This window comes from Dendropsophus ebraccatus, chromosome 2, assembly GCF_027789765.1.
Source record: "Dendropsophus ebraccatus isolate aDenEbr1 chromosome 2, aDenEbr1.pat, whole genome shotgun sequence".
NCBI lineage: Eukaryota > Metazoa > Chordata > Amphibia > Anura > Hylidae > Dendropsophus > Dendropsophus ebraccatus.
In genome coordinates this window covers 144,159,243-144,172,235 of record NC_091455.1, presented here as the reverse complement: position 1 = coordinate 144,172,235, position 12,993 = coordinate 144,159,243, and positions in this window count along the sequence as shown.

The following is a 12,993-nucleotide window of genomic DNA, read 5'->3' as shown; positions in this document are numbered from 1 at the left end:
AGATTTAAAATGAAATTGAGATTTAAAAACCTTACATTATTACATTAAGGATCATAATGTTATTAGATAAAAGTCCAGTAGATTTGACTGCATTCTAGCCTATAGAGGACCCCCTTCCCCATAATGTTCATACACTTTAATAGAGCATTTGGACAGAAGCGGTCTTGAAGAAGCAGTCTTTTATACAGTATTCTATGAAGAATGTCATTATGATATGTTTATTATATATAAAAGTTTAGAATCCCTGCAGCGGGAACTATTTACAATACTATTGTATAAAATGTGAAAGGCTACAGAAATGCAAAAAGGCAATATGTGAGCGTCTATCATTAGAAAAGGAAAGTAAAAAGGTACAGTATATGAGCTTCCTTGCAGATGAGATACAGGGCAGTTGCACCACAAATATGGTTAACCTTTCCCTTCATCATCATAAATGAGAGATTAAAAATAAATGGTTTCTGAAGCCGGAAACACATTTGTAAGGTCTGTACATGAACAGACCACAGTTTATAGATGTAATAGAGAACACTTTTCTAGGAAACTTTTTTACTTAAAACCACCGTACAAGACATCAATCATGCTGCTGCAATGGAAAATATGAGTAGCGATGTTACAAATACAAAAAATAATAAACTTTATGTACATAGATTAATGTATTAATTGAACATTTCAACAGACTGAACAGCACCATTTTTAGCTGGCGCAAATCTGTATTCAACATAGTAGTGGGAATCGCACATAAAACAAATCCACTTCAATGCTGTATGGAATTGGCATTTGCAATAGCAGCACAATATACATACTACCTCTTTATTAACAGGCTATACAAACAGTTTTGCGTTTTCAAAAGTATAATTTGTGCCCAGACACACCACCCTGTTATTGTAAGGGGAGTTACTGAGGTTCTCAATCTGCAATATTATGTGTACAACAGGGGGTACAAACTGGGGCCACATGGAGCATACCTTGCTACAAAAAGCTTATTTTGCCACCTACTTACATGGGATATGACTACAGGAGTCATACCAGGGGGCAATCTGGATGCATGGGGTATACCTGTCTTTTTGGGAGATTTTGATGCATGGGACATACTTACCTGACTACTGAGGGGCATATCTGGCTACAGGCGACATACTTGCCTACAGTTGACATATGGGGCTGCAGGAGGCATACCTGGCTACAGAGAGATTATCCAGCTACTGGGGGCATATCTGTCTACAGTGGGCATATATTAAAAGATTATATCTGGCTACAAAATCTCATTTTGCTACAGGGAACATACCGGTCTATAGGGAGCATATCTGAGGCGGTCCCAGCGGTGGTAAAATGGCGCCAGGAGAGTGGCGCCGATTTGCAGCAGGTGCTTCTAGACTTCCCCCTACCGTCAGACCACAGACATTCACTCCAGAGGGCTCCCTGGGCATTTAGGGCAATGCTGTGGATAACTGTGTGTGGTGGGAAGGAACGGGTGGCTAATGGCTGTGCTAATGTATCTGCCAAAGCAGGACTGAACTCTCGGCTCAGGCAACATCTTGTACGGTGGTTGGACACACACCCCTCCAATAGACTGCATGCTGCTGCAGCATAGCCTAGAATATGCTGTGTTGTTCTTACATGGAAAACCACCCTGCATCAATGACATAGAAGCTACAGGAGACAAAAACATTTAAAAAATATGGTTGAAGCAATTAGCAGCCCAGTAACTACAATGATTTAGGCAATACTGCGATTCAATATGATACGCACAAATGTTTACGTAATACAATCATTACCCCTTCCCATTCATGAAATAGAAGTTAAAGGGGTTATCCAGCGCTAAAAAACATGGCCACTTTCCCCCCTACTGTTATCTCTAGTTCAGGTGCAGTTTGTAATTGAGCTCCATTAAGCTCCACGGAGTTTCAAAACCCAACCCAAACTGGAGACAACAGGAGGGAGAAAGTGGCCATGTTTTTGTAGCGCTGGATAAACCCTTTAAGCCATATTAACCCCCAGATGACCTACGCCCTGAAAGTCTGTCCCCAGATTACCATTGGCGTACCTGTACGCTCTGACCTATAAAGCGCGCTCCTCAGCGGAGTGGGCTTCATAGGAGGTGGGGGCCGGCTGCAGTGAGCAGCCGGGCCCTCACCGTTAATGACAGGCTGCAGCATATCATTAACTACCTTAAACGCAGCAATTGCGGCACGCCCGCTGCGTTTAAGTGTAAGTGACAGTGGGGACCCCTGTCACTTAAAGATCAGGACACCCACAGTGTGACTGCGGGGGTCCCAATTGTTGCAGCAGACAGCTGGAGGTCTCTCACCTGCCTCCACGCGGTCCGATTGGCGATCTGCTCACTGAGCTTGCACAGGCAGGCTCAATGAGCGGAACGCCCACCACACTGATCAATGCTATGCCTATGACAATGACATAGAAGCTACAGGAGACAAAAACATTTAAAAAATATGGTTGAAGCAATTAGCAGCCCAGTAACTACAATGATTTAGGCAATACTGCGATTCAATATGATACGCACAAATGTTTACGTAATACAATCATTACCCCTTCCCATTCATGAAATAGAGTACAATGTTTGAAAAAATTCTATGCTGTTATCCCCTGTTTAGCACTGATTAAAGTGTACCTAATGGTTCAGATATAAATCAGACCACCCACTGGACTCCTTAGTCAAGAAAGAGCAGGTATTTAGGTCAATAAAATAGAACCTACTCTGAATCTTTTACCGCAAAACTTAAATCTAAATCTAGTCAGCTCTTCCTGTTCTATAGATTCTGCATACGGGATAGGTCCAGAGCAGTACCTAATCCCCATAGAAAACCTCTACTGCTCCGGACAGTTCCTAACTCGGACAGAGATGTCAGCAGAGAGCACTGTGTCAGACTGAAAAGAAAACACCACTTGCTGCAGGACATCAACAGCAGCTGATAAGTATGGGAAGACTGGAGATTTTTAAATAGAAGTAAATAAAAAAATCTATATAGATTTCTGAAACTAGTCAATTTGAAAGAAAAAGATTTTCACCTGAGTACCCCTTAGCGACCCATGAGGCATCTGATATGGTCCCGCTGCCTCTAACCTGACAGATGCATTTAGAGGCTTTGCGCCGCACGTCCCTGGTGTCGAGTGGGTCGGATCTCCCCTCCGCAATGCGATTGCGGGGGGGAGATCCGTCCTTCTGCCCGTACCAGGCCTCAGCATCGCAATGACGCTGATCCCGACTCGGCAATACATTGCACTAGCCTGCAGCAGGCCAAAGCAATCTATCACCGATCTAATGGATCTTTGCTCTGTATATACACAACATTGATCTCTATGAGAGATCAGTGCTGTGTATATACAAGTCTCCCAGGGGTACTTCTAGTTAATGTGTAAAAAAAAAAAAGTAAAAATGATTTTTTATTAATAAAAAGCCCCCTCCCGTAATAAAGTCCAAATCACCCCCCTTTTCCCATTTTATAAATAAAAATAAACAAATAAATAAACATGTTTGCTATCGCCGCACACGTAATCGCCCAAACTATTAATTTATCCCATTCCTGATCTTGCATGGTAAACGGCGTCAGCGCAAAAAAATCTTGTGCCAAAAGGCGCATTTTTGGTCGCATCAAATCCATACAAAAATGTAATAAAAAGCGATCAAAAAGTCACCTTGCGCAATCAAGGTACCGATTGAAAGTACTCATCATGGCGCAAAAAATAACACCTCACACAGCCCCATAGACCAAAGGATAAAAGCGCTATAAGCCTGGGAATAGAGCGATTTTAAGGAACATATATTTGTTAACAATGGTTTGAATTTTTTAAAAGCCATCGAATAAAATAAAAAATCTACATGTTACATATCATTGTAATCGTAACGACTTGAGGAACATGCATAACAAGTCAGTTTTACCCCAGGGTGAACAGCATAAACACGAAACTCCCTGAAATGAAAACAAATTCCTTTTTTTCAATTTGACAGCGCAAATGATTTTTTTCAGGTTTCACGGCATATTTTATGGGAATATAAAGTCTGTCATTGCAACGTACAATTGGTTTTGCAAAAAATCAGGGCTCATGTGGGTCTCCAGGTGAAAAAATGCAAGTGCTATGGCTTTTTAAACATTTAGTGGAAAAAGCAAAAAGCGTAAAAACGAAAATTGGCTTTGACCTTAAGGGGTTAAAGGGGTTATCCAGCGCTAAAAAACATGGCCACTTTCCCCCCTACTGTTATCTCTAGTTCAGGTGCAGTTTGTAATTAAGCTCCATTAAGCTCCACGGAGTTTCAAAACCCAACCCAAACTGGAGACAACAGCAGGGAGAAAGTGGCCATGTTTTTGTAGCGCTGGATAAACCCTTTAAGCCATATTAACCCCCAGATGACCTACGCCCTGAAAGTCTGTCCCCAGATTACCATTGGCGTACCTGTACGCTCTGACCTATAAAGCGCGCTCCGCAGCGGAGTGGGCTTCATAGGAGGTGGGGGCCGGCTGCAGTGAGCAGCCGGGCCCTCACCGTTAATGACAGGCTGCAGCATATCATTAACTACCTTAAACGCAGCAATTGCGGCACGCCCGCTGCGTTTAAGTGTAAGTGACAGTGGGGTCCCCTGTCACTTAAAGATCAGGACACCCACAGTGTGACTGCGGGGGTCCCAATTGTTGCAGCAGACAGCTGGAGGTCTCTCACCTGCCTCCACGCGGTCCGATTGGCGATCTGCTCACTGAGCTTGCACAGGCAGGCTCAATGAGCGGAACGCCCACCACACTGATCAATGCTATGCCTATGGCATAACAGTGATCAGTGTGAATAATCACACAAGTGTATGTAAAAGTCCCCCAAAGGGAGTTAGAATGTGTAAAAGAAATAAAAAAAAAAAAACATTATTACACTACCCCAAAGCCCCTCCCCCAATAAAAGTAAAAATCACCCCCCTTTCCCATTATATAAATAAAACATAAAAAAATAAATAAATAAAACATAATATACCACAGCGTGCGTAATTGTCCGATCTTTTAAAATATTACAAGCGTCATTGCGAACGGAGAATGGCGTAGACGAAAAGAGGGAAAAAAGTGCCAGGATTACCGATTTTTTGTTAAAAAAAAAGTTAATAAAATGTGATCAAAACGACCGATCTTCACAAATATGGTATTAATAAAAGCTAGAGATCATGGCGGAAAAAATTGTGCCTCATACAGCCCTGTAGGTGAAAAAATAAAACCGTTATAAGCGTCACGAGAGGCCCATTTTATTAATTAATTGCAAAAAAAAAAAAGATTTCATTTAAAAATATATACAGTATATACCATTAGAGAATCTGTGTAACCTGCATATGGTTGTGTTCGGACTGACCTATAGAATAATGGTTTTATGTTGCTTTTACCGTATAGTGCATTACGTGGGAACCCCCCAAAAGTTACCAGAGTCAGATCCATAAAAAACCACAAGCTCATACAGGAACACTATAGTAAATGATATAGAGGACTAATCACACCTGTGGCCAGCAGCTGCATGTGTAAGTAGCAAGCAGGAGAAAGCATAGGACACTGGTGCGGAGTCCGATTGCTCCTGTGCCACTGCTATAGATTGTCCTGCCTGACGTCAACAGGGCTGATAAGACGCACTGACCACAGCATCGTATGGAAACAAAAACCTGCAGTAACATGGCAGTATAGCAGTCTCAATTGTTCAGCATCACCTTCTCATCTTGTTACAACTGTAAAGTTAGGCACATATACCTATATATGATCCAATGGGTGTATATCCCAGGGTCCTTGTGCACACTACAATACCTAAACCAAAAAAAGAAAGAAGAGGGGGAAACAAAACCACCCCACTAACAAACCATGCAGGACCAAAAATCACAAAGTATATATATGTCATATATCTTTATTTGCATATATAGAAAATATATTTACAAAGCAAAATTTAAAATTTAAAACAGTAAAGGAACTGACACATAAACAGATCCCCAGAACAATGGTGGTGGTAAATAATACAGAACAATATATGTACAAAATACAAAGGTAATAGATTAATTTATACAAATGAAGCACTGGGCATTGGGCATGTGATTAACTACGTTTAAGCATAGTGCTTTATAAGGTGCATGCAAAACCATAAAATACATATCTAGATACTACCCATGTGTCCTTAATGCAACGACCACCATACCACTCACCCGACGGGCGTTTCGCGTACTTGCTTTATCGAGGTTGATGTCACAAGTGGTAGGCTTTCCTCATTTATATCATGGTCAACCAATCCATGACTTACCCCACGTGTTGTGTATAATCAATTCGAACTCGGAAAACCGGAAGTGGTGTCACTTCCGGAACCGATGTCACCAAGTCATGTGATAACCCATCGTTTGGGGGAAAGAAAGAAAAAGAAAAATATATCCATCGATTCATGTATTTATATAAATCCCTCACATCGTTCTGGCATCGCATATAATAAATTGGCACAGCTCACATACCCATTGTATATCACAGACGCCGGACCGGAAGTGACGACATATCACATGAACACTGAAACTCATCATCTGATCATAGCGAACTCCGGACCGGAAGTGTCCGTATATCACATGGACCTGTCACCTGATCCAAAAATGGCGCCCTGAACCGGAAGTATCCCGAGCTGAATCACATGTGTGGTCAGGTGAACATGACATGTCACATGACCGCACATACGAAAAGTAGGCATATATAATTGCAGTATTTTTTCAACAGGGTTAGGGCTAAGGCTAATATCGGCTCGTATCAGCACAAAAAAATAAATAAATAGAAAAATAAAAATAAGTAAAAAATATAGATTCCAACCATAGATTAAATAATAAATCAGTTCATCCCCGAAATCATGTGACCACCTGGTCACATGACCGCGGCATCACTCCAATACATCAGAGAGGTATATCAGATAGGTATAACCTCCACGTCTTAGAGTGACCGTGCGCATAAAACAAATAAACAAAGTGCTCAGTGCAAGTGAAAAAGTGCCATGCAAAACCGTGACGTGATGGTTAAATACTTACATATGAACCTAGAATAAATAATAAATCTGGGATAATGTCTACTCCATAAGAAAGTATATATAAAGAAGTATAAAGTATCAATTAACACATTATGCAGTGGTATATCAAATGTACAACCATAAAAGAAATAATAAAATAATAATAAAATATAATAAAGGAATCCCTAAAACACTTCTAAGAATGTGTATAAATGATTATTGATGCGTGTGAAGGTGAAAAAATGTGTAAAAGTGAAAATGTGATGTGATGGTAATAAACCATGCACATTGGTACATGGTAGAGTAATGTGAGAAAGTGAACTATGTTAATGTGTGTGATGATGATAATGAATAAAAAATAAATAAAAAATAAAAATAAATATAAATAAAGTGCTAAGTGATACAAGTTAATGTTAACGGTGTCGTGGATGATGACAGTAAAGTGCATATGATCATTGATGGATAGACATACCATAAACTAACGTGTATAAATAATATCATAGAGTGGTATAGACATCTATAATAATAATAATTTATATTGTCCTAACATATTGCACCAAAGCCCAAGATACATATATAAATATAGTAATTAACATATATATTGCCTCATGCTCAATGCCACAGTACCTAATAATAATTTATAGTTTATATTGGCATGGCATGTTGTAACAAAACCCAAAAATGTATATATATATAAATATAGCATGTATTTGCATCATGCCCAATACCACAGTACCTACCAATCGGATAACAAATGTGACAAGAAAGAAGGGGTATATACATATTGCATCATGACCAATGCCATTATTGAAAAAGAGAAAGGGATAATAGATATAAAACCGAGTGTTGTGCATCAGTATAGCATCGCCATAGAGATATGTGATATATAGCAATAGAGGACCCTATAAGATCCAGAACCGATGTTTCTGTGTCCTATTTCTTTAACAGTGGAGTAGGGAAAATTGACCAGCCTTCGAACCTAAACCTATATGTAAACAAACATACAAAAATATTAGAACCATAAAACACTATCTTTATTAGATGACACTAAAATGTCCCTGAAGGGACAATGTTAAAAAAAGAAAGAAAGAAGATAGTTTGGTTAAAATTAAAGGGCGATAAGACTTAAAACAAGTAAGAGAGGAAGGAAAAGAAAGAAAGAGAAAAGCCCCTTACTTGAAAGGAAGCGGAACAATGATTCAAACTATTCGAATTTGGACTTTCACGGACTACTTGGTACTTCTGAAGCATGAATGGTGGCGACATAGAACAGGATTCACAATCCTATTGTCAAAGATGTTCAATATTTTAATAAAACAGAAAAGAAAAGGAAAAGAGACATCGAAAATAGCAGGGAGTAGATGTATTTCATAGGAAGGACACAAAACTGTTACCTTCATTTAATCCAAATGGAGCAGTTGTATTTAGGAGATATATCCATTTTGTTTCTTTCTGAGCCAGGCATCACCTCCACGCATATTATCGTAGATCCGATAATGTGTTAATTGATACTTTATACTTCTTTATGTATACTTTCTTATGGAGTAGACATTATCCCAGATTTATTATTTATTCTAGGTTCATATGTAAGTATTTAACCATCACGTCACGGTTTTGCATGGCACTTTTTCACTTGCACTGAGCACTTTGTTTATTTGTTTTATGCGCACGGTCACTCTAAGACGTGGAGGTTATACCTATCTGATATACCTCTCTGATGTATTGGTGTGATGCCGCGGTCATGTGACCAGGTGGTCATATGATTTCGGGGGTGAACTGATTTATTATTTAATCTATGGTTGGAATCTATATTTTTTACTTATTTTTATTTTTCTATTTATTTATTTTTTTGTGCTGATACGAGCCGATATTAGCCTTAGCCCTAACCCTGTTGAAAAAATACTGCAATTATATATGCCTACTTTTCGTATGTGCGGTCATGTGACATGTCATGTTCACCTGACCACACATGTGATTCAGCTCGTGATACTTCCGGTTCAGGGCGCCATTTTTGGATCAGGTGACAGGTCCATGTGATATACGGACACTTCCGGTCCGGCGTTCGCTATGATCAGATGATGAGTTTCAGTGTTCATGTGATATGTCGTCACTTCCGGTCCGGCGTCTGTGATATACAATGGGTATGTGAGCTGTGCCAATTTATTATATGCGATGCCAGAACGATGCGAGGGATTTATATAAATACATGAATCGATGGATATATTTTTCTTTTTCTTTCTTTCCCCCAAACGATGGGTTATCACATGACTTGGTGGCATCGGTTCCGGAAGTGACACCACTTCCGGTTTTCCGAGTTCGAATTGATTATACACAACACATGTGGGGTAAGTCATGGATTGGTTGACCATGATATAAATGAAGAAAGCCTACCACTTGTGACATCACCCTCGATAAAGCAAGTACGCGAAACGCGCGTCGGGTGAGTGGTATGGTGGTCGTTGCATTAAGGACACATGGGTAGTATCTAGATATATATTTTATGGTTTTGCATGCACCTTATAAAGCACTATGCTTAAACGTAGTTAATCACATGCCCAGTGCTTCGTTTCTGTAAATTAATCTATTACCTTTGTATTTTGTACATATATTGTTCTGTATTATTTACCACCACCATTGTTCTGGGGATCTGTTTATGTGTCAGTTCCTTTACTGTTTTAAATTTTAAATTTTGCTTTGTAAATATATTTTCTATATATGTAAATAAAGATATATGACATATATATACTTTGTGATTTTTGGTAACTGTAAAGTTAGGGCGGGTTCACACTACGGAATTCTCGCGGACAATGTCCACGGAACTCCGTCAGCTGTCCGCCCGCACTGGCACGCGCTTTTTCGCCGGCTCCATAGACACCATTCTATGGGCCGGCATATTCCGCGATCCGCTAAAACAAGTGACATGACACTTCTTTCAGCGTATAGCGGAATACACCGGCCCATAGAATGGTGTCTATGGGGCCGGCGGAAATGCGCCCAGATGTGCGGGCGGACAGCTGACGGAATTCTGCGGACATTGTCCGCGAGAATTCCGTAGTGTGTACCCGCCCTAACTTTACAGTTGTAACAAGATGAGAAGGGATTTATATGGTCAACTGCCAGAGGAGGAAGGTGACCGATTCTGTTTAGTGGTGCACAGCAGCAGCACCAAGGGGGAGACATGGAAACAACTTATTGTAAAACAGCTATTAACACCTCCATAACACTATAAAAAATTAAACAGCTTTAAATTGAAAAGGTGTGTAATATTAGGCTAACAATTATTGTCTAAACGGGTGAGTTACCCCTAGAGCACAACTCCAACACATTTGGCTTCAGAGATTCTACTATATCTGAGTTTTTCTTTTAGACATAACCTGCCTACAGAGGACTGATCTGCAATCAAAGACATTGACTGAGAGATGAGCAAGCAGGAGGCCTGGCAGCATTGATTATTCATGAAGAAGGGGGAGAAGAAAGCAGTGGTGAGCAGTGCCAGTGAGTGGCACAAACAACTCCTTTTTGACACTTCATTACCATAGGAGATCTGAGATCCACTGCAAGGAAAAATTAACTAAAGTCACCATGCTCACTAGGGGTCTGTCAGCTACAAAACACTGTCAGCACCTAAGTTAGGGCCCGGGGGCTAACAGATCCCCTTTAAGCTGCCAATACATCAGACATTAAGAACCACCAAAACAGCCAATTTAGATCAATTTTCTAACGACAATTGGATAATTTTCCTGACACGATTACATATAGACCAATACCACATATCTAAAGGTTGACACCTGCCACATTGGATTTTTTTTTTTTTTATTTCTAGCCCATATGATGCCACAGATTACGGACACGGCACCGGCCTTCCCGTGACAGCACCGATCTATCCATGGGTCAGATTAAAGAGATTAAATATCTGTTGTTTTTAATTTATGGCACAGACCAACCATGAATTGCAAGATGTTTAGAAAATTTTCAACTGAAATATTTATTTGGTGTCCCATTGAAATAAATATATATATATATATATATATATATATATATATATATATATATATATTTTTTTTTTTTTTTTTTTTTTTTTAATTTTTTTCTTTAATCCAGGTGAGCTCAAACCTGAATTTTTAATTTTAGTTATTTTGGGCCAAAAAATGAACATCCCAACCAGAACGTTCGTTCTTAAGAAGCTCAAAAATTATGCTTTGTATAACATGGTTTCTGCAGTCTTAGGCTAGGTTCACACTGCGTTTTTGCAATCCGTTTTTTTCATCCGTTTTTTGCAACGGACACAAAAGTAATGTCAGCTACGTTTTTCTGTCCATCAAAAAAAACTGATCCTTTTTTTTTACAATGGAAGTCAATGGAAAAACAGATCAAAACGGATGCACACAAATGCATCCGTTTTTTTCATCCTTTTTTGAAAAAAACGGATCGCAAAAACGCAGTGTGAACCTAGCCTTATTTAGACACACGTCTTCATAAATCACTATCATGTTTCTAAAAAAAAAAAAAAAAAAATCGCATTCCCAATATATTATTAGTAATTCCTTTGGTTACTGCAGATATACAGCTGGAAAGAAAATCATAACCATGTCACCAACAAATCAGTTTTGTGGGTGAAACGTATGAGAACGCACAGGAGTTTTAAGTCAACAAAAACACTTCTTAATAACCTTCTGCATTCAACACTTTTATATTAAGCTCATTTTATAGACATCACAGCCATTTCATAACAGACACATTTTGGTATAAAATAAGTAAAAACAATGACATTAATGGTTTAAAAACAAAATTAGTTGTACAATATCTTCATGAAAGTTTTCAATTATTTGTAGCAAAAACATAGAAATTTTATAACTGAGATTAACAGATATAACTCTATGCTTATATACTTATAACAGATATAACTCCAAACATTTTAAAATGTACTATTATATAAGCCAGGTACTCAAAAGTGCATTTATAACCTACATATATTTGATCCATACACCCAGTCATTCCAAAATGTTGCACTATAATTATCTTGTCCCATGGTCTTAGAGGGAAGTCCTTTGAAAGATAAAGGATGTGTAAATTTTTGGTTTAAATTTAGGCTAGGTTCATACACACTAAAATAAAAGCTAAAATATGACCATAATTTTAAGTAAAGATTAAATAACGTGAAAACAGAAAACATGATCATTATTTGGATGGTCGTAAATAATTACGGCTGTTATTTTATAAAGAGTGTGCACTGCCAGGCAACTTCCCATTAACTTCAATGTAGTGTATTACTATATTGAAAATAAGTATGTCATTTTTCTTTATTTAAGGGTACGTGACCATTGCTGTTGTCTATACTAAGGCTAAGTTCCTGATATACCGTATATGTTAGGCCTAAAGTTTGTATCCATCTCCTCTAGACTACCATTATATGGTTGCTATTGTGGGTGACAAATCCTACCCATTGGAATAGTTTTAACCACATGGTTTATTTAATGGATACTTTGTGCAAAGTTATTGAAAAGCTCATGACTTAGGGTCCTATTCCACGGGCCGAGCAGGGCCCGATCAACAATGTACTAGATCGCCGCTCGTTTACTGGGCCTATTCCACAGCCCGATGATCGTTGAGCGAGGGCTGTAGGGACATTGTGACTGATGCCCTTGCACCATACATTACCTGGCAGGAGTTCTCCTACGCTCAGTCTTCCTCCCGGGGTCCCGCGGCGCAGCAACAACTCCGTTGCGGCCAGTCTGAGCTGTCAGACCGCTCAGCCAATCACTGGCTGCGTCGGTCCTGGCCTGTGATTGGCTGAGCGGTCTGACAGCTTAGTCAGGCCGCTCCGGAGCTGCTGATGGTGCTGTGGGGCCCGGGGAGGAAGGAGCGGAGAAGTCCTGCCAGGTAATGTATGGTGCTTCTCAAATCGTCGGCCACCCGCCGCGCACCGCTATTCCACCGTAGCGATGCGGTGGGGGACTGATGATTTTAGGTCTGGCCCTAAATAAACAATCAGCCGAT